Source organism: Giraffa tippelskirchi, chromosome 3, assembly GCF_054371585.1.
Source record: "Giraffa tippelskirchi isolate mGirTip1 chromosome 3, T2T-mGirTip1v1.2.pri, whole genome shotgun sequence".
Lineage (NCBI taxonomy): Eukaryota > Metazoa > Chordata > Mammalia > Artiodactyla > Giraffidae > Giraffa > Giraffa tippelskirchi.
Window position 1 is genome coordinate 131,875,672 of NC_137277.1, and position 23,858 is coordinate 131,899,529.

The following is a 23,858-nucleotide window of genomic DNA, read 5'->3' on the forward strand; positions in this document are numbered from 1 at the left end:
GGCTAGAACAAAAACCACATTACAGAAAGAAAGTTATGTCCCAGATGAAGGAACAAGTTAGAACCCCAGAAAGACAATTAAATGAAGTGGAGATAGGCAACCTTCCAGAAAAAAATTCAGAATAATGATAGTGAAGATAGTGAAGATGATCCGGGATCTCAGGAAAACAATGGAGAAGATGTGAGAAATGTTTACCAAAGACCTAGAAGAACTAAAGAAAAAACAAAGAGAGACAAGTAATAGACTAGAAGGAATCAATAGTAGAATAACTGAGGCAGAAGAACAGGGGGACAAAAGACCTGGGGGACAAAATGGTGGAAATCACGGCTGCAAAACAGAGTATAGAAAAAAGAATGAAAAAAATGAAGACAGCCTAAGAGACCTCTGGGACAACATTAAATGCACCAACATTTTCATTATAGATGGCCCAGAAGGAGAAGAGAGAGAAAGGACCGGAGAAAATATTTGAAGAGATACTGGCTGAAAACTTCCCTAACATGGGAAAGAAAATAGTCAACCAAGCCCAGGAATCACAGAGAATCCCAAGCAGGATAAACCCAAGGGGGAACCCACTGAGACAAATAGTAATCAAACTGACAAAATTTAAGACAAAGATAAAATATTAAAATCAACAAGGGAAAAGTCACAAAAAACATCCAAGGAAACACGCATAAGGTTATCAGCTGATTTCTCAACAGAAACTCTACAAGCCAGAAGGGAATGGCATGATATATTTAATGTGATGAAAGAGAAGAACTTGCAACCAAGAATAATCAGCAAAACTCTCATTCAGATTTGACAGAGAAATCAAAAGCTGTACAGATAAGCAAAAGCTAAGAAAATTCAGCACCACCAAACCAGCTTTACAACAAATGCCAAGGAACTTCTCTAAGCAGGAAACACAAGAGAAGGAAAAGACCTACACAAAATAAACCTGAAACAATTAAGAAAATACTAATAGGATCATACGTATTGATAATTACCTGAAATGTAAATGGATTAAATGCACAAATCAAAAGACATAAGACCGGATGGGCAGATGAAAACATGTGCATGTATGCACTTCCACATACCACATCACTCTACTTAATCCTCCAAATTGTATGTAATTAGTTTATATTGTTAGGTTAATCATGTTTCCCTTATGGCTTGCAGTTGTAACTATCTTTTATTTTTTGTCTGGCTATTGATACAACTGGTAAATGTCTTCTACTATTGTGATTTTTGCTTAATACAATAATTGTATCATAATTTGGAAAGACAAAGCAAGAACAATGTGCATCTGCCAAGATGAAACCTGAGCTGAAGGAAATGAATAGCAGAATGCAGAACAAAGAATAAGTGATCTGGAAAACAGAATAATGGAAATCACCCAATAAGAACAGCAGACAGAAAGCCAATTTTAAACAAATGAAAGCAATATAAAAGACCTATGCCAATCTATGCATAATAGGAATTCCAGAAGGAGAAGAAAGGGGATAAAAAATGCATTTGAAGAAATTATGGCTGAAAACTTCCAAACCTAAAGAAGGAAACAGATATCTAGGTACAGGAAGCAGAGGGTCCCAAACAAGATGAACCCAAATAGACCTACACCAAGACACATTATAATTAAAATGGCAAAAGTTGAAGAGAATTCTAAAGGCAGCCAGAGAAAAACAGTTAATTATAAGGGAACTCCCATAAAGCAATCAACTGATTCCTGAACAGATATGTTACAGGCAAGAAGTGAGCAGCAAGACATATTCAAAGTCCTGAAAGGAAGAATCTACAGCCTAGGATATTCTACCCAACAAGATTATCATTTAGAATAGAAGAAGAGATAAAGAATTTCTCAGACAAGCAAAAAATAAAAGAATACAACAGCACAACTAAACCTATCTTGACAGAAATATTGAAAGGTCTTCTCTAAATAGAAAAGAAGCAAGAAGCTATAGGAAAGAGAAAATCACAATTGGAAAGTAAATCACTTAAATAAGCCAGCAGACAGATTTTTAAATTTTAAAAATAAAAAAAACTTGTGAAAGCAATGATTACCATAATGAAAACCAAAACAATAAACATAAAGATGTAAAAGAAGATATCAAAATAATAAAATGTGAGGGAGGAGAGTAAGAAAATGTAGGGTTTTTTTTAAAGAATGTGTTTAAGCCTAAATGACCATCAGTGTAATACAGGTAGATATGGGAAGGCGTTAACATACTTGAAAAACAGGGCAACCACAAGTCAGAAACATACAACAAACTCGTAAAAATGAAAGTGAACACAAGCGTAAAATAAAAAGAGGACCAGAGAAAAAGCAAAAAGAAAGAAATGAAATGCAGAATCAATGAGAAAACAAGGTTTAAAAAGGCAACAAATATATATTTATCAATTGTTATCAAAATGTCAATGGACTAAATGCCCTAATTGAAAAATATAGAGTGGCAGATTGAATAATAAAACAAAAGCCTACAGTATACTGTCTACAAGAGGCCCACTTCAGGGCAACATATACACATACATTGAACATTGAGGGGATGGAAAAACAGATTTCATGTGAACAAAAAGGACAAAAGAGCAGGGGTTGGTGGAGCACTTGTATTAGACAAAACAGACTTTGAAACAAAGGCCACAAAGAAAAAGGACACTATACAATGATAAAAGGGTCAATATAAGAAGAGGATATTATAGTTGTCAACATATATGCAACCCAATATAGGAGCATTCAAGTATATAAAACAAATACTAACAGATGTAAAAGGAGAAACGGGCAGGTATACAATAATAGTAGGAGAATTTAACACCCACCCTAACATCAATGGACAGATCTTCTAGACAGAAAAACAATAAGGCAACAGAGATCCTAAATGATACAATAGTTAGACTTAACTGATAATTTCAGGACATTACATCCAAAAAACCCAGAATACACATTCTTTTCAAATACACATGGAACATTTCCTGGATAGACCACATACTAGGGCAGAAACAAATCTCAATAAATTTAAGAACACAGAAATCATTTCAAGCATATTTTCTGACAACAATGACATGAAACTAGAAGTCAACCACAGAAAAAGAAAATGATAAAAAACTGATTACATGGAGACTAAATGACATGATATTGGCGAAACCAATGAGTCAACAATGAAATCCAAGAGCAATTGAAAATAATAACTTGAAACAAATGACAATGAAAACACAACCATACAAAATCTATGAAAGTGAATGTGAAGTTGCTCAGTCGTGTCTGACTCTTTGCCACCCCATGGACTGTAGCCTACCAGGCTTCTCTGTCCATGGGATTTTCCAGGCAAGAATACTGGAGTGGGTTGCCATATGAGATGCAGCAAAAGCAGTTCTCAGAGAGAAGTTCATAGTGATACAGGCTTTCCTCAAAAAAAAAAAAGAAAAATCTCAATTAAATAACATAACCTACCACCTGAAATAATTAGAAAAAGAACAACAACCAAAACCTAAAGGCAACAGAAGAAAGGAAATAGTGAAGATCAGAGAGGAAATGAAATAGAGATTAAAAGAACAATAGAAAAAAAAATCAATAAACCTACTTTAGGAGACAAAAGACTTGTTGTATGCAGAAAACTATAAAACAATGAGGAAAGAAATCAAAGATGACACAGATGGAGAGAGATACTATGTTCTTGAATTGGAAGAAAAATATTGTGAAAATGACTGTACTACCCAAAACAATCTACAGATTCAATGCAATCCCTATCAAATTACTAATGGCATTTTTCACAGAATTAGAACAAAAAATTTTACAATTTGTTTGTAAACACAAAAGACTCTGAATAGCCAAAGCAATCTTGAGAAAGAAAAGAATTGGAAGAATCAACCTCCCTGACTTCAGACTATACCACAAAGCTACAGTAATCAAGACAGTATGGTACTGGCACAAAAACCAAAACACAGTTCAATGGAACAGGACAAAAACCTCAGAGATATGCATCTATGCATCTATGGGCACTTTACCTTTGACAAAGGAGGCAAGAATATATAATGGAGAAACGGCCTCTTCAATAAGTGGTGCTGGGAAAACTGAACAGCTACATGTAAAAGAATGAAGTTAGAACACTTCCTAACACCACACACAAAAATAAATTCAAAATGGATGAAACACCTAAATGTAAGGCCAGACACTATAAAACTCTTAGAGGACAACATAGGCAGAACAGTCTTTGTCGTAAATCACAGCAAGATCTTCTTTGACCCACCTCCAAGAGTAATGGAAATAAAAACAAAAATAAACAAATGGGACCTAATTAAAAGCTTTTGCACAACAAAGGAGACCATAAACAAAATGAAAAGACAACCCTCAGAATGCAAGAAAATAACTGCAAATGAAGCAACTGACAAAGGTTTAATCTCCAAAATATATAAGCAGTTCATGCAGCTCACTATCAGAAAAACAAACAATCCAATCAAAATTGGGTAGAACACCTAAACAGAACTATCTTCAAAGAAGACATACACACAGATGGCCAGCAAACACATGAAAAGATGCTCAACATTGCTCATTGTTAGAGAAATGCAAATCAAAACTACAATGAGCTATCTCCTCACATGGATCAAAATGGCCATTATCAAAAAACTCTACAGACTAAATCCCGGAGAGGATGTGAAGAAAAGGGAACCCTCTTTCACTGTTGGTGGGAATATAAATTGATACAGCCACTATGGAGAACAGTATGGAGATTCCTTAAGAAACTAGGAATAAAACCACCATATGACCCAGCAATCCCACTACTGGGCATATACCCTGAGAAAACCATAACTGAAAAAGACACATGTACCCCAATGTTCATTGCAGCACTATTTACAACAGCTCTGGAGGAGGAAATGCCAACCCACTCCAGTATTCTTGCTTGGAGAATCCCATGGACAAGGGAGCCTGGCAGTCCATGGGGTCGCAAAGAATTGGACATGACTTAGCAACTATACAGATTTACAACAGCCAGGACATGGAAGCAACCTAGATGTCTATCAACAGATGAACAGATAAAGATATATGTGGTACATATATAAAATGGACTATTACTTGGCCTTAATAAAAAGGAATGAAAGTGGGTCATTTGTAGTGATGTGGGTGAACCTAGAGTCTGTCACACAGAGTGAATTAAGTCAGAAAGAGAAAAACAAATTTTGTATATTAACACATATATGTAATCTAGAAAAATGGTACTGATGAACCTATTTGCAGGGCAGGAATAGAGATGCAGATGTAGAGTGGACACAACGGGGAAAAGAGAGGGTGGGATGAATTGAAAGAGCTGAGAGAGTTGAATTGACATATACGTATACTACCAAAAACAGATAACTAGTGGAAAGCGGCTGTATAGCACAGGGAGCTCAACTCAGTGCTCTGTGAGGACCTAGAGGGGTGGGGTGGGGGTGGGTGGGAGGGAGGCTCAAGAGGGAGGGGGTATATGTATACTTATAGCTGATTTGTGTTGTTGTACAGCAGAAACTAACACAACGTTGTAAAGCAATTATCCTCCAACTAAAAAAAACTTTTTTTAAATAAAATCTTTTGTCAAGTCCCATCTGGGAAACCAAAAACTAAAATAAAATTAAAACAAAATCTTTGTCAAGGAAAAAAACCAAAATAATAAAATAGAACAGTTAGACTTAGTTGATATTTTATAGCATTATATCCAAAAAATCAAGAGTCACACTCTTTTCAGGTGCACATGAAATACTCTAGACTGACCATATATTAGAGTAGAAATGAGGTTCTACAAACTTAAGAGAATAGAAATTGTTTCAAGTATCTTTTCTGACTATGATGGCATGAAACTATTAAGAGAAATCAACCACAGAAAAAGAAATGAGGGGGAAAAACTGATTACATAGAGACTAAACAATATGCTACTAAAAAGCCAATTTGTCAACAGTGCAAACAAAAAGGAAATTAAAAAATACCTTGAGACAAATGACCATGAAAACACAGCCATACAAAATTTATTGGATGTAGCAAAAGCAGTTTTTAGAGGGAAGTTCATACAGACTTTCCTCAAAAAACAGAAAATTTTCAAATAACTTAACACTACTACCTAATAGAATTAGAAATAGAAGAACAATTAATATCCAAAGTCAGCAGAATGAAGGATAGATAAAGATCAGAAATGACATAAATAACATATAGATTTTTAAAAATAGAAACAAGTCAATAAAACCAACAGTTGGTTCTTTGAAATGGTAAACCAAATTGATAAACCTCTGGCTAGGCTCACCAAGAAGAAGAGAGAGAACACCCAATTAAACAAAATAAGAAGTGAAAAAGGTGAAATAACTGATATCACAGAAATACAAAAACTATAAGAGAATACTGTGAATAATCATATGCAAAAAAACTAGATGACATAGAATAAATGGACAAGTTTCTAAAAACATACAGTCTATCCAAAATTGAACCAAGAAGAAATAATTTGAACAGACTGATCTCTAGAAGTGAAATAGAATCTGTGAAAAAAGAAAAAAATATAAAAAACTTCTTACAAACATAAGTCCAGGACCAGATGACTTCACAAGTTAATTCTACTAAACAAAGAATAACTTATATTTACCCGCAAACTTTCCCAAAAGATTGAAGAGGAACAAAAGCATTCTATGAAGCCACCTTCACCCTGAAACCAAAGACATTCTATGAAGCCATCTTCACCCTCATACCAAAACCAGACAAAGACACCACCAAAAAAAGAAAATTATAGGCCAGTATCTTTGATAAATATGGATGCAAAAAGTCTCACAAAGTATCAGCAAACCAAATCTAACAACACAGAAGGATCATACACCACTGCCAATTTGGATTCATCCCAGAGTCATAAGTATGGTTCAACATATGCAAATCAATCAATGTGATAGATCACAATAAAAGCAAAGACCAAAACCACATGATCATCTCAACAGATGCAGAAAAACATTTGATAAATTCAACCCCATGCGTGATAAAAATTCTTAACAAAGTGGATATAGAGGGTACATATCTCAACATTAAAAAAAAAACTACTTATGAGAAACTGACAGTCAATAGAATAGTCAATGGTGAAAAGCTGAAAGCCTTCCCAGCTAAAATCTGGAACAAGACATTCTCACCATTTCTTTTCAACATAGTATTGGAGGGCCTAGCCACAGACAAGGAGAAGAAATAATAAGTGTCCACATTAAGGGAAGAGGTAAAATTGACATTGTATGCAGATGATATGATATTATATATAGAAAACCCTAAAAACTCTACACAAAAGCTACTAGAACTGATAAACTGCAGATGGTGACTGCAGCCATGAAATGAAAAGATGCTTGCTCCTTGGAAGAAAAGCTATGACAAACCTAGACAGTGTATTAAAAAGCAGAGACATCACTTTGCCTACAAAGGTCTATTTAGACAAAGCTATGGTTTTTCCGGTAATTGTGTATGGATGTGAGAGTTGGACCATAAAGAAGGCTGAGCACCAAAGAACTGATTTCAAATTATGGTGCTGGAGTAGACTCTTGAGAGTCCCTTGGACTGCAAGGAGATCAAATCAGTCAATCCTAAAGGAAATCAACCCTGAATATTCATTGGAAGGACTGATGCTGAAGCTGAAGTTCCAATACTTTGGCTACCTGATGTGAATAACTGACTCCTTGGAAAAGACCCTGATGCTGGGAAAGATTGAGGGCAGGAGGAGAAGGGTACGACAGAGGATGACATGGTTGGATGGCATCACTGACTCAATGGACATGAGTTTGGGTGAACTCTGGGAGTTGGTTACCTAAATCAATAGATTTAATTTGATCCCTATCAAATTACTCATGACATTTTTCACAGAACTAAAACAAATAATCCAAAAATTTATATGGAACCATGAAAGACCCAGAATTGCCATAGAAACTTGAGGAAAAAGAACAAAGCAGGAGGCATAATCCTCCCAGACTTCAGATAATACTGCTACAGCGAGCAAAACCACATGGTATTGGCACAAAAACAGACATAAGGGTCAGTGGAATAGAAGGAGAGCCCAGAAATAAACCCACACATCTAAGGTCAATTATGCTTTAACAAAGGGGGAAGAATATACAATATGGAAATGACCTGTTCAGCAAGTGGTATTGGGAAAGCTGGATAGTCACACGTGTAAATCAGTGAAGTTAAAGCACACCCTCCCAACATACACAAAAATAAATTCAATTGGATTATAAGCTTAAATATAAGACATGACACTATAAAACTCCTAGAAGAGAACATAGCAATATATTCTCTGTTTTAAACCGTACTAGTTTTCGTAGGTGAATCTTCCAAGATAGTACAAATAAAAGCAAAAATAGGACTTCCCTGGTAGCACAGTGTATAAAAATCTGCCTGACAATGCAGGGCACATGGGTGTGATTCCTGGTCTGGGAAGATTCCACATGCCATGGGGCAACTAAGCCCATGCACCACAACTACTAAATCCTAGAGCCTATGCTGTGCAACAAGAGAAGCCACTGCAATGAGAAGCCTGCGTACTGCAGTGAAGAGTAGCACCCCCATGCGGCAACAAGAGAAAGCTGGCGCAAAGCAACGAAGACCCAGAGAAACCAAAAATAAAGAAATAAATAAAAAGCAGGAATAAATGGGACATAATCAAACCTAGAAACCTCTGTACAGCAAAGGAAACCATACACAACGTAAAAAAAACAACCTAAAGATTGTGAGAAAATATTTGTAAATGATGTGACCGACAAGGGCTTAATTTCCAAAATATACAAATAGCTCAAACGACTCAACAACAACAACAACAAACACCCCAGTTGAAAAGTGGGCAGAAGACCAAGACATTTCTCCAAAGAAGACCTACAGATGGCCAACAGGCACATGAAAAAGATGCTCAACATCTCTAATTATTAGAGAAATGCAAATCAAAATTACAAGGAGGTGCTACCTCACACCAGTCAAAATGGCCATCATCAAAAAGCTACAAATAACAAATGCTCCAGCATTTGAGAAAAAGGAACCTTCTAAATACTGGTGGGAAGGTAAGTTGGTTCAGCCATTATGGAAAACAGTATGAAAGTTCTTTAAAAAGCTAAAAACAGAGTTGCCATATGAGCCAGCAATCCCACCCCTGGGCATATATCCAGACAAAACTATAATTTAAAAAGATACCTGCACCCCAATGTTCACTGAAGCACTATTTACAACAGCCAGGAGAAAGCAACCTAAATGTCCATCAACAGATGAATGGATAAAGAAGACGTGGTACACATACCTAATGGAATACTATACAACCATAAAAAGAATGAAATAATGCCATGAAGCAACAGGGATGAATTATTGTACTAAGGGATTAACATACTATGTGAATAAATCAGAAAGACAAATATCATGTGATATCACTTATATGTGGAATCTAAAATATGACACACATGAACTATCTATATAACAGAAATAGACTCACAGACATAGAGAACAGACTCGTGGTTGCCAAGGGGTAGGAAGGTGGGGGAGGGAAGGATTGCAAGTTTGGGATTAGTAAATGCAAACTATTATATATAGATGGATACACAAGAGGGTCCTACTGTATAGCACAGGGAACTACATCCAATATCCTATGAAAAATCAAAATGGAAAAAAAAATACCCCAAATATGCATAACTGAATTAGCCATGAAATTAAAAGACGCTCCTTGGAAGAAAAGCTATGACCAACCTAGACAGCATATTAAAAAGCAGAGACATTACTTCGCCAAAAAGGTTTGTCTAGTCAAAGCTATGGTTTTTCCAGTAGTCATGTATGGATGTGAGAGTTAGACTATAAAGAAAGCTGAGGGCTGAAGAATTGATGCTTTTGAACTGTGGTGTTGGAGAAGACTCTTGAGAGTCCCTTGAACTGCAAGGAGATCAAACCAGTTAATCCTAAAGGAAATCAGTCCTGAATATTCATTGGAAGGACTGATGCTGAAGCTGAAACTCCAATACTTTTGCCACCTGATGTGAAGAGCTGACTCATTGGAAAAGACCCTAATTGTGGGAAAGATTGAAGGCAGGAGGAAAAGAGGATGACAGAGGATGAGATGGTTGGATGGCATCACTGATTCGATGGACATGAGTTTGAGCAAGCTCTGGGAGTTGGTGATGGACAGGGAAGTCGGGTGTGCTGCGGTTCATGGGGTCGCAAAGAGTCACACATGACTGAGTGACTGAACTGATAACTGAATCAGCTGGCTGTACAGAAGAAACTAACCCAACATTCTGAGTCAAGTATACAAGTATCAACTCAAGAGAGAAATGCCTTGGTTTGGACTTCCAAAGTCCCTCCAAAGAGATAATGAGTTCCATTTTATAGCCAAAATCATACAAGGGCTCACATCAGCCCGAGGGACAGACTACAAGCTGCACACTTCTTGGCACCCCAGTCTTCAGGGAAGGTAGAGAAAATGAACCATACTTTAAAGAAAGCCTGAGCAAAGCTTTACCAAGAGAATCACGAGCCCTGGACCAACTTGCTTCCTATTGTACTCCTCAGGGTCTGTGCAGCACCCAAGAATGGTCTGAGGTTTAGCCCATTTGAAATGACCTATGGTAGGCCTTTTATTACTAATGACATTCCACTGGATGAGGAACTGATCAGATCCTGAGATATATTATTAATCTAGGACAAGTTCAGAAGGCAATCCAGGACTATGCTCACAAGACACTGCCAGCTCCCACTAAAAATAGAGGAGGGAGCAGTTCCTGCACAAATAAACCCTGGGGGCCAAGTTCTTAAAACCTGGAAAGAGGGGTCTCCCCGAAGACCAACTACTGCTAAAATGGAAGGGCCCCTAGGAGGGAATTTTAGTCATCTCCACTGCTGTCAAACTGAAAGGGACATCCAGTTGGGTACATCTGTCCAGACTAAAGCTTTTACCTCCAAAAACCCTGCAGGTCACAAGAAAAGAGCAATAAACCCACGAGCCAGTGGAAGATCTGAGATACCTATCCAGTAGACAGGCACCATTGACACGTAAGTAAAATGATGTGGTGGGCTGGATATCTGTGCTCATTCTTGCTGTTGTAAGTCTTGCTTGTGGTCTACTGGTTTGCTCACCCACCCCTGCCAGGGAAGGAGCTCCTTTGTCCCTGCTGGGTTTAAGGGAAACACTCCACCACACTCTTACTGCCTGCCTGCCTTACTACTCCCTGTAACTAGGGGACAATGGCAAGAAAATTCACTACCAGCAGTTCCAGAATATCTGCAGGGGAGCTTTGAAAAGAAAGCTGGATATGTCATCAACAACTTAGCTGGCTACTGGCCCTCCTCCTGCATTTCCCCTGAACCTGCTGGTTCCAGTGGTGATTAACGATCTAACTCAGGGACAGTGGCCACCCTCTTTACCTCTGTGAGTCACACATGCACTTTCCAGGAGGCTATTCCAATGCTTTAGACTGACTCACCCCTACAAATGGACCCAAAGTGCAGGTTACACTATGTTGAACTGTATAAACGGCACAGAACCTCCCCGAGGCATAATCATACCAGATATTTGCCTCTTATATAGGGACAAACTGTACCCATAACTATACCCACTGATGCCCTATTTCAAACTATGGCCCTGTTCCCCTCAACAACATGGAAAGGGAGAGAGTGGTGGGAAGATCCCATCGCCTGGTCAAGCCAATTCAACCCACCTGTGAGATTCTAGGCAAAGAGTGATCTGACCTCTTGTGTGTGAGGCTCTGATGATGCCAGCAGGATCATACATGAGCATCTTGTTACAAATGGTGTAGAGCTTTATATGTTTAATTATGAATGTCATGGCCTGTTGTCCCCTCATTGTTCAAATACCAGCACCTGCTATGTCCTTCAAGGACTCTATACTCTTAATAACTGTGAGACAGACTTTCAGGTCTGCACCCCTGAAGGGTTTGTTTGTTTCCCTCCATGGACACCCAAACCATCCTATGTTGTGGGATTATGGTCAGGCCCTGTCCCTTTCCACCCAAGTTGTTACCTGTATGTGCACCGATAACGTCCATTTCATAGGAGAGTGTCCTCTAGGGAGATAGGAGTAAGAGGAATTTTGGTCCATAACAGGAGCACTCCAGCTCACCACCAAATCAGGGAGCACTAGGAATGACCTTGGAAGGGGCAGGACTGGCTATAGGACCAGCAGCTACATGGGAAGGCTTTGCCTATCACAAAGCAACACTGAGAAATCTCTCCAGACAAGCCTGATTCTATGATGGAACAGACAGGTCAAACCTTCATGGGACTTAAGACCACCTTGTTTCTTTGGCTAATGCAATTCTTGACAATCGTCTAGCTCTTGACTACCATCTGGCAGAACAAGGTTTGTGTAATAACCAATACTTCCTGCAGTGCCTGGACCAATGCAACAGGACAGATGAAAGTTAATATGAAGGAGATACACACCTAGGCAGAGTAGCTTCACAGGTTTGTCAGAGGCGACATCGCCTCCACTGTTTGGTTCACAGTTAAGGAAGTCCTCCCCAAAGTAACCTGGTTCCTTCCCTGTCTAGGCCCTTTAATGGCTACTGTTGGTCTTCTGCTTTTTGGCCCTTGTCTGTTTAGCCTTTTGGTTCAGTTTGTGTCTTCTAGGCTACAGCAGTTTCAAGAGAGGCTCATGATGGCTCAAGGAATTCAGCCCATTCCAGCAGAGGATGGCCCAGATCTTGACAGGTCCTTGCCTCAGATATGCAGATGACACCACCCTTATGGCAGAAAGTGAAGAAGAACTAAAGAGCCTCTCGATGAAAGTGAAAGAGGAGAGTGAAAAAGTTGGCTTTAAAGCTCAACATTCAGAAAACTAAGATCATGGCATCCGGTCCCATCACTTCATGGAAAATAGATGGGGAAACAGTGGCTGACTTTATTTTTGGGGGCTCCAAAATCACCGTAGATGGTGACTGCAGTCATGAAATTAAAAGATGCTTACTCCTTGGAAGGAAAATTTTGACCAACCTAGACAGCATATTAAAAAGCAGAGACATTAATTTCCCAACAAAGGTCCATCTAGTCAAGGCTATGGTTTTTCCAGTAGTCACTTATGGATGCGAGAGATGGACTATAAAGAAAGCTGAGCGCCAAAGAATTGATGCTTTTGAACTGTGGTGTTGGAGAAGACTCGTGAGAGTCCCTTGAACTGCAAGGAGATCAAACCAGTCCATCCTAAAGGAGATCAGTCCTGAGTGTTTATTGGAAGGACTGATGTTGAAGCTGAAACTTCAATACTTTGGCCACCTGATGTGAAGAGCTAACTCATTTGAAAAGACCCTGATGCTGGGAAAGATTGAAGGCAGGAGGAGAAGGGGACAACAGAGGATGAGATGGTTGAATGGCATCACCAACTCGATGGACATGAGTTTGGGTGAACTCCAGGAGTTGGTGATGGACAGGGAGGCCTGGCGTGCTGCAGTTTATGGGGTTGCAAAGAGTCAGACATGACTGAGTGACTGAACTGAACTGAACTGCAACAGTGAGGGACTTCTACAGCTCTATGGTAGGCTAGAGTCTGCAGCCCCTGTCCAGCAGGAAGAAGTTTAGAAGAGACTTTTGCCCACTTACCCCTTAAAAATAAGGGTGCAGAATCCCTCAGAGGAGAATGACACGGGCTGGGACCTAAATCCTGAGGCCCTTTGCTGTAGTACTTGCATCTGAACAAATGTTTCCTTGAGCTGTGCTGTGCTTAGTCGCTCAGTCATGTCCAACTCTTTTCAACCCCACGGACTTTAGGCTGCCAGGCTCCTCTGTCCATGGGATTCTCCGGGCAAGAATACTGGAGAGGGTTGCCATTTTCTTCTCCAGGTGATCTTCCAAACCCAGGGATTGAACCCATGTCTCCTGCATTGCAGGCAGATTCTTTACCATCAGCCACCAGGGAAGCTACATACAAAACACAAAGAAAACTATAAGGGACTGAAAATAACTGTGTGCAGGTGAGTTGGGGCAAATTCTGGACAAGATGCAAAAAGACCAAAAAGCCCAACTGCCATTTCTGAAGACCTGGGAGCAAAAACGGTACTGTGCATGCTCCCTGCATGCAGCACCACCAAGGGGGTGGGCAGACCACCCAAGCCATCCCTCTGGCCCGACCTCTGGGTCCGCCTCCATCTTCACTCCTTTAATCAGCTCACTACCCCCACTCAGGGAGCCAGCAAGGACACCTGTTGCTTATTCTCGCTCCTCACTGCTCCAGAACAAGTCCCAATAAAGTCTTGCCTGAATTACTCGTCTGGTCTCTTATCAAGAAATTTCTATTGATTGAAGAGTCCAAGAACCTGGGTTGGTAACATTGGTTTCAGATGTACAGCAGACTGATTCAGTTGTACATATATATCTCTATTTCTTATTCAGATTCTTTCCCTCTGTGGGTTATTATAAGATACTGAATGTAGTTCCTCATGCTAAAGAGTAGGTCCTTTTTTTTTTTTTTCAATTTTATATACAGTGTCAGCACACATTCCAAACTCCTGATTTATCCCTCTTCCACCTCCTCCTTTGGTAAGCATAAGTTTGTTTAAGTCTCTGAGTCTATCTCTGTTTTGTAAATAAGTTCATCTGTATCCTTTTCTTAGATTCCACACTTAATTAAGCAAAGTACCTTACTTTAAACCTGTGGTAAAAATATGGAAAAGTAGACTCTGGCTTACCTTCCTCAGTCATCTGTTGGTCGAGAGCCTAAGATAGGAGGAGATCTTGCCTATGAAGCGTCTTCATTTCAGCACAGTTGAAAATGTAGCTCCAAGCCAGCTTCTCAGCTTGTCAGGTGGGCTTACCCGTGTCCCTGAGGCTTGGTGGCCAGTTAAGTGCTCACAGCTGTGTCCTGTTGTGGACACAGTGGAGTGGAGCTTCCTTAAGGGTTCTGGTAATTACAGGCCTTTCCACACTGGATTGGTTAACTCAGGCTGTGCCGCTTGTGTTCTCTGTTAGGGACAGATTGCTTTACGTATGCATGCAGATTTCTTTTTCTGCAGAGGTACTTCAGTTGTGTAGGTGTAGGAAAACATTATCCCTTCTTTGGTCTTTAATGGTTAAAACATCTTATTTACCTCAGGCGGGGAGAGGGAGCCTCGTGTTCCAGGAATCAGAGCCCCTTGTCATCTGCTTCCATTTCTGCCAGGTTCTTGGGGGCAAAGTTACCAGTGATCTTCCTGTAAAACCAGGACACCTTCTTCAGTCTTATCGGTGGTATCTTCCTGACTTAGCTCTCTCTTATCTCTGACTGTTCTAGGTCTCATTCCTTTACAGGCTTCTCTCTTGCCCTTTTTATTTGAAATATATATATATATCAAGTTTATTGAAGAGGAATATGCAAACAATAAAATATCTTCCTAAAGCCCAGATCTGATCATCTCTGCATCCTGGATACTCTTGTTTCTGCAGGACATCACCCAGACCTGCCGGCTCCTTCCCTCAGCCGGCCTGGGGGCTCCCTTCCCTGGCCTCTGAGCTCCAGGACTCCCTAGTGAAAGCTCGTCCCAGCCCTGCCAACCACTCTCCTTGACCTTCTCCTAGCCCCTCACGTGTACTCCTGGCATCTTGGCATGTTCTTCATTCCTATTGTGCAGCCACAGAAGCCAGTGCCCTTCACCTCTTTCTCTGACCTCACTCAGTTCTTGGCTTAAGTGTTTGCTCAACTGAATTAAATAGCTCAAATATGGCGTCAGATGGCCTCGGGGAAGCACTTAATTAAAGTTTCTTTATAAAGGGATGGCTTTTTTAAGACCCAGGGCCAAGAGGTAACTGGGAAATAAGAGCTAAGAGCAATTATCCTAGAAAGTCTGGCAAGAATGTATTTTTCCAAAACCAGATTGGAAGCCTGATGTGTTTTCTGCGGCCAGAGAAACAAGGATGCGGGGGCAGGCGTGTGTTGGGGAGGGGTGTGGTGGCTGCAGATGGCCGCTGACTACCCACCTGCTGCTTATGTTGCCTCTCCCGCCATGGCCGCGGTGTTGGTGGACCAGCCTTCCTGTTCTTTCTGGTCCTTTTCTCAGTGCTGTCTGCTGGCTCTCCTTCCCCCTCCCCATCAGCCCCCCGAGTGTAGAAGTTTTCCATTTTTACTTTAATTTTCTCTCCCCCCGCCCCATTTCCCCCGCTATCTCACACTCTCTGGGGATACCCAGTGCTTGAGTGCTTTGGTGGTCTTCCCACTCAGGTCTCTGTTTCAGCCCATTGTGTGCAGCCCCTGCCCCGCCATTATGCCCCTGCCTGTTGTGCCTGTTAAGTGACCTACAGGTGATTCAGTGGGCCTCACAAGAAAATTGACGAACTGCCTCAAGTAAGTATGAACTTCACTTACCATCACGGTGCAATCTGTGCTGTGGGAACGCAGCGTTGCGATGAGCCCCTACACAACCCCCCGACTATCCCTGCAAACCTCTTCTCGGTAGGAACCGGGAGTGCGAGCAGCTCCCGTGGACACTCCAGCGGCTGCCATCCTGCCCTCTGATTTCTCTGAGCTCACGCCCCACAAGCCGCCTCCCACCCCCAACCACGCAGCCACCCAGTGCCTGGGGGCGGGGTAGGTGCCCCGGCCTTGGAGTCAGACATTCCGGCGTTTGAATGTTAGCTCTGTGACTTGGGCGCACCTGTTAGATGAAGATGGCTACGGAGGCTTCACGAGGTGGTGGTAAAGATCGATACTTTGCAAAGCACCTCCGCCCCCTTTCCCACGCCTTTTCTCACATAATTCGTCTTCCAGGAACCTTTTTCTCCTCTGATTTCTGATGATGTTCTACCCATCCTCTCAGAGCCTCTCATCACCCTATAAAGATGCTCCTCCCTTGTAGTGGACATTGCACCCCACTCCATCCCGTGCAGAGCAGCCTCCCAGCTCTTCACCGCATCAGAAGGCTTTCATGGTCCTCTGCTCTGGACGTTCTCTCTCCTCCCTTAATCCCCACCATACTTTCCTCAGATTCTCCCGTCACCTGCCTTCGCTGCGCCCCTCTTTCCCTCTGGGGCAGAGGCAGGTCTCCACTGCTTCCTTAGGGCACCTGATCAGTGGCTTCAACACCAGAAGCCCCATCAGGCCTTTGCCTTTGAAAAGTGTTGATCGTTCAGTCATGTTCAACTCTTTGCGACCCTGTGAACTGTAGCCCTCCAGGCTCCTCTATCCATGGGATTCTCCAGGCAAGAATACTGGAGTGGGTTGCCAATCCTTTCTCCAGGGGATCTTCCTGACCCAGGGATCAAACCTGGGTCTCCTGCAGCGCAGGCAGATTCTTTACCATCTGAGCCACCTTAAGGGGACACCAGGGCCGCAGGTTCTTTATACGAAATTGATTGAAATTGTGACAAGAAGCCATGGGGTCTATTTCCCAATTAACTTTAGTAAACATTTACTAGTACTCTATTTTATGAGTTAAAGTAAATTTATATACTAAATAGGTAACATTCACTCAGTGGTGACCAAAGAGCAGTTTTCAAAAGTGAAGTTTCTGGAAATTCCTTGGTGGCCCAGTGGTTAGGACTCTGCACTCTCACTGCTAAGGATCTGGGTTCAACCTCTGGTCCTGTCCCTGCAAGCTGTGCATTGTGGACAAAAAGGAATGAAATTTCCAAGTCCTTTTTGAAATCTGTGTCTGTAGGGAAAGAGCAAATTAGCCAAGATGGCAGTGGTCAGGGTCTCTCACTCCATGGCTTCTCATTATCACCCCACATTTTATAAATACATGGTTATGTAACAGCTGAGATCACTTATAGCACTGCGCATGTGCATCAGAATGTACCTACTTGGCCACGGGCCACTTTTGTTCTGTAAATATATTTAAGCTCCACCTGAAAAGCCCTTGAGGCTGCGTTGAGACTGCGTTATGGCTGTGTCTGCTGGGTCAACCACGAGAGAATACAGCATGTCTGCTGCTGCTACCATTGCTGTGCCAGTCATGAGAGAATAAACACGTCTGCAGTTCCTATGGCTCCTTGAGTTTTCTTTTAGCTTCCCTGATTGTGCCTTGCCTGGGTTCGGTGAAGAGTGTGAACACTGAGACAGTGTGTAATGTACACATCTAACCCCAAGAGTAAACTAGCAGAGTGCCTGCACACACCAGGTGTGCAAGATGGAATATGTGAAATTCACAGTTTGTATCAGCATGGATTTACAGTAGTTATCTGTGGGTGGTGCATTTTTATTGCTTTATATATTAATTACATAGACTTTGTAGGTATCTGATCTAGAGGGAAGGACAGCTTGCCCTTCTGTTCCTTGACTGCAAGGAAGGCTCTAGCTGCTTCCCTAACGCTTCACCCATGGAGGTCCAGGATTTAATCAGGGCTGAGCAGCTGGATCAGGGCACCAGAACATGTTGGTTACTGAAAGCATGTCTCTAGGTGGTGGTGCAGAGAATGAATGTTGTTGTTGTTGTTCAGTCGCTAAGTCGTGTCCACCTCTTTGCCACTTCATGGACTGCAGCATGCCAGGCTTCCCTGTCCTTCACCATCTTCCAGAATTTACTCAAACTCATGTCCATTGAATTGATGATGCTGTTTAACCATCCTCTGCTGCCCCTTTCTCCTTTTGCCTTCAGTCTTTCCCAGCATCAGGGTTTTTTCCAATGAGTCAGCTTGTCGCATCAGTGGCCAAAGCAGTGGAGCTTCAACTTCAGCATCAGTCTTTCCAATGAATATTCAGGGTTGATTTCCTTTAGGATTGACTGGTTTGATCTCCTTGCTGTCCAAGGGGACTCTCAAGAGTTTTCAACACCACAATTCAAAAGCACCAATTCTTCAGTGCTCAGCCTTCTTTATGGTCCAACTCTCACATCCATATATGACTGCTGGAAAACCATAGCTTTGACTACATGGACCTTTGTCGGCAAAATGATGTCTCTGCTTTTTAACAGTCTAGATATGTCATAGCTCTCCTTCCAGGGAGCCAGCATCTTTTAATTTTGTAACTGCAGCCACCATTTGCAGTGACTTTGGAGCCCAAGAAAATAAGATCTGTACTGCTTCCACTTTTTCCCCTTCTGTTCACTGTGAAGTGATAGGATCAGATGCCCATCTTTGTGTTTTGAATGTTGAGTTTTAAGCCAGCTTTTTCACTCTTCTCTTTCACCCTCATCAAGAGGTTCTTTAGTTCCTCTTCAGTATCTGCCATTAGAGTGGTATCATCTGCATGTCTGAGGTTGTTGATATATTTCATGCAATCTTGATTCCCACTTGTGATTCATCCAGCCTGGCATTTCACATGATGTACTCAGCATACAAGTTAAATAAACAGGATGAAAATATATAGCCTTGTCATACTCCTTTCCCAATTTTGAACCAGTCTGTTGTTCTATGTCCAGTTCTAACTGTTGCTTCTTGACCTGCATACAGGTTTCTCAGGAGACAGATAAAGTGGTCTAGTACTCCCATCTCTTGAAGAATTTTCCAGTTTGTTGTGATTCACACAGTCAAAGGCTTTAGCATAGTCAATGAAGCAGAAGTAGATGTTTCTCTGGAATTACCTTGCATTCTCTATGATCCAATGAATGTTGGCAATTTGATCTCTGGTTCCTCTGCCTTTTCTAAATTCAGGTTGTACATCTGGAATTTCTCAATTCACATACTGCTGAAGTCTAGCTTGAAGGATTTTGAGCATAATCTTGGTAGCATGTGAAGTGAGCACAATTGTGCAGTAGTTTGAACATTCTTTGGCATTGCTCTTCTTAGGTATTGGAATGAAAACTGAACTTTTCCAGTCCTGTGGCCACTGCTGAATTTTCTATATTTGCTGGCATATTGAATGCAGCACTTTAACAGAATCATCTTTTAGGATTTGAAATAGCTTAGCTGGAATTCCATCACCTCCACTAGCTTTGTTCATAGTAATGCTTCCTAAGGCCCACTTGACATCACATTCCAGGATGTCTGGCTCTAGGTGAGTGACCCATGGTTATCTGGGTCATTGAGGTGTTTTTTGTACAGTTCTGCTGTATGATCTTGCCACCTCTTCTTAATATCTTTTGCTTCTGTTAGATCTTTGCCATTTCTGTTGTTTATCATGCCCATTCTTGCATGAAATGTTCCCTTGATATCTCCAATATTCTTGAAGAGATCTCTAGTCTTTCCCATTCCATTCTTTTCCTCTATTTCTTTGCATTGTTCATTTAAGAAGGAGTTTCCTCTCTTCTTGCTATTCTCTGAAACTCTGCATTCAATTGGGTACATCTTTCCCTTTCTCCCCTGCCTTTCACTTCTCTTGTTTCCTCAGCTCTTTGTAAAGCCTCCTCAGACAACCACTTTGCCTTCTTGCATTTCTTTCCTTTGGAATGGTTTTGGTCACTGCCTCCTGTACAATGTTATGAACCTCTGTCCACAGTTCTTCAGGCACTCTGTCTACCAGACCTAATCCCTTGAATCTATTTATCACCTCCACTGTTTAATCATGAGGGATATGATTTAGGTCAAACATGAATGGCCTAGTGGCTTTCCCTGCTTTCTTCAATTTAAGCCTGAATTGTGCTCATGATCTGAGCCACAGTCAGCTCCAGGTCTTGTTTTTGCTGGCTGTATGGAGCTTCTCCTGTACAGCTGGGAAAACCACTAGGCCATTCACATATGACTACTTCTGCTTCATTGACTATGCTAAAGTCTTTGACTGTGTGGATCACAGCAAATTGTGGAAAATTCTTCAAGAGATGAGAATACCAGACCACATTACCTCCCTCCTGAGAAACCAGATCAAGAAACAAAAGTTAGAACCAGACATGGAACAACAGACTGGTTCCCAATTGGGAAAGGAGTACATCAAGGGAGCATATTGTCACCCTGCTTATTTAATTCATATGCAGAGTACATAATGCAAAATGCTGGGCTGGATGAAGCACAACTTGGAATCAAGATTGTCGGGAGAAATATCAATAACCTCAGATACGCAGATGACACCAACCTAATATCAGAAAGTGAAGAGGAACTAAAGAGCCTCTTGATGAAAGTGAAAGAAGAGAGTTAAAATCCTGGCTTAAAACTCAACATTGAAAAACAAAGATCACTGCATCCAGTCCCATCACTTCATGGCAAATAGGTGGGGAAACAATGGAAACAGTGACAGACTTTATTTTCTTGGACTCCAAAATCACTGCAGATGGTGACTGCAGCCGTGAAATTAAAAGATGCTAGCTCCTTGGAAAAAAGCTATGACCAACCTAGACAGCGTATTAAAAAGCAGAGACATTACTTTGCTGACAAGGTTCATCTAGTTAAAGCTATAGTTTTTCTAGTAGTCATGTATGGATGTGAGACTTGGACCATAAAGAAGCTGAGCATTGAAGAATTGATGCTTTTGAACTGTGGTGTTGGAGAAGACTCTTGAGAGTCCATTGGACTGTAAGGAGATCCAACCAGTCCATCCTAAAGGAAATCAGTCCTGAATATTCATTGGAAGGACTGATGCTGAAGCTGAAACTTCAAATCTTTGGCCACCTGATGTGAAGAACTGACTCATTTGAAAAGACCCTGATTCTGGGAAAGATTGAAGGCAGGAGGAGAAGGGGATGATAGAGGATGAGATGGCTGGATAGCATCACCGACTCAATGGGCATGAATTTGAGTAAGCTCTGGGAGTTGGTGATGGACAGGGAGGCCTGGCGTGCTGCAGTCCATGGGGTTGCAAAGAGTCAGACACGACTGAGCAACTGAACTGTACTGGACTGATAGAGCTTCTCCGTCTTTGGCTACAAAGAACATAATCAGTCTGATTTCAGGATTGACCATCTGGTGATGTCCGTGTGTAGTCATCTTTTGGGTTGTTGGGAAAGAGTATTTGCTTTGACCAGCATGTTCTCTTGATAACTCTGTTAGTCTTTGCCCTGCTTTATTTTGTACTCCAAGGTCAAACTTGCCTGTTATTCCGGGTATTTCTTGACTTCCTACTTTCACATTCCAATCCTCTATGATGAAAAGAACATCTTTTTTTTTTTGGTGTTAGCTCTAGAAGGTGTTGTAGATCTTCACAGAACCATTCAACTTCAGCCTCTTCAGCATCAGTGATCGGGGCATAGACTTGGATTATTGTGATGATGACTGATTTGCCTTGGAAACAAACTGATTGTTCTGTCACTTTTTAGATTGCACCCAAGTACTGCAATTTGGATTGTTGTGTTGACTATGAGGACTGCTCCATATCTTAACGGATTCTTACCCACAGTAGTAGATATAAAGGTTATCAGAATTAAGTTTTCCTATTCCCATCCATTTTAGTTCACTGGTTCCTAATATCACCGACTCGATGAACATGGGTTTGGGTAGACTCCGGGAGTTGGTGATGGACAGAGAGGCCTGGCGTGCTGCAACTCACGGGGTCGCAGAGAGTCAGACACGACTGAGCGACAGAACTGAACTGAATATATTGATGTTCAATTTTGCCATCTCCCGCTTGACCACATCCAATTTACCTTGATTCATGGACCTAACATTCCAGGTTCATATGCAATATTGTTATTTATAGCATCAGCCTTCACTTTCACCACCAGACACATCCACAACTGAGTGTTATTTCTGCTTTGGCCCAGCCATTCATTCTTTCTGGCACTATTAGTAATTGCCCTCTGTTCATCCCCAGTAGCATATTGGACACCTTATGACCTGGGGGGGGGGGGCTCATCTTCAGCTGTCATATCTTTTTGCCTTTTCATATTGTTTATGGGGTTCTCCTGGCAAGAATATTGGAGTTGGTTGCCATTTCCTTCTCCAATGGATCACATTTTGTCTGAACTTTTCACTATGTATGATCTGTCCATCTTGGGTGGCCCTGCATGGCATGCTTCATATCTTCATTGACTTATGCAAGCCCCTTCACCATGACAAGGCTGTTATTCATGAAGGGGGTACAGAGAATATTTCAGTATATTCCAGAGGCTGTGGGTTTGTAAGCACACAGTTCAGCAAACAGCCAAATGAGACTGGCCCCATGTTACTGTGCAAGATAAGTATGAACTTCATTTCTGAGCTAAATCAGGGAGAGAGTTATTTTGGTAGAACTTTTGTTTAAGCAAAGGAATTATCTTTTTGTTGTTATTTTTTCCTCTACCCATTTAATAGAAAAACAAGTGCCATTCTTCCTCCACCAAAGAAAGATGATCAAATCAGAAAATGAACATAGTAAGACTGATCTGATCAATTCTGAACTTCCATTATAACATCTGGAGAAAATAGCATGATGGAATGAGTTAAAGTTTTAATTTTGGAGAGGATATGTACTGATATATACAGACCCTCTGATGATTTCTATAGAATTAGAGCCTTGGGGCATTTTTTGTTCATCAGTTTTAACTGAAGTATAGTTGATTTACAATATTATATTAGTTTCAGGTGTACAACATAGTGTTTCACTATTTTTATAGATTATACTTTATTAAAAATTATTACAAGATAAAGTCGATCATTCCTTGCTATATACTATACATATATTTGCTCATTTGAAACCTTGGAGTTAATAGACATTTCTTTCAAATGCTCTTATCACAAAATAGGAGGATTTATTTAAAGTTGAGTTATTTAAAAACATGCCTTTTAACCATTTTATTAGTATAAGTGTAAACTAGAGTCTTTTGCTAAGCACCGGCACAATCATATGCTATGGTTAAATCTCAGAAAATTTGCTGTGTTGTATACTGAATGTTCAATAAATTATAATGAAGTAAAAAAACATGCCTTTTAAGAAAAACCTATACTGTAATATACCTGTTGTCCATATTTGTGTTGTTTCCAATGTTTTTTTAAATTGAAAATTTCAGACTTTTAAAACGTATATAAAATATATTTTCTTCCTTGTGACTTTTGATGAGAATTTTACCAACAATAGAGAGATATATTTAACATTTGCCATGCAGTTCTGTGGCCATTTATTCTGTTTCAATTGCCAGAAGTCTCTTATATCACAAGTCAAGCGCTCTTTCTAGGCAGC

The 23,858-nt window shown here is 40.9% G+C and overlaps 1 long non-coding RNA gene across 1 annotated transcript in view; it reads right to left on the minus strand.

Moving 5' to 3' along the window:
• Window positions 1-21,941, minus strand: part of LOC145540816 (uncharacterized) — a 46,494-nt gene extending 24,553 nt beyond the window's left edge. Inside the window, exons 1-3 of the long non-coding RNA XR_014078564.1 lie at window positions 21,796-21,941; window positions 15,016-15,117; window positions 14,617-14,889 (exon numbers count right to left, since the gene is read on the minus strand). This is a non-coding gene — a long non-coding RNA (uncharacterized LOC145540816). The remainder of the gene's footprint in view (window positions 1-14,616; window positions 14,890-15,015; window positions 15,118-21,795) is intronic.
• Window positions 21,942-23,858: the final 1,917 nt, after the last annotated feature.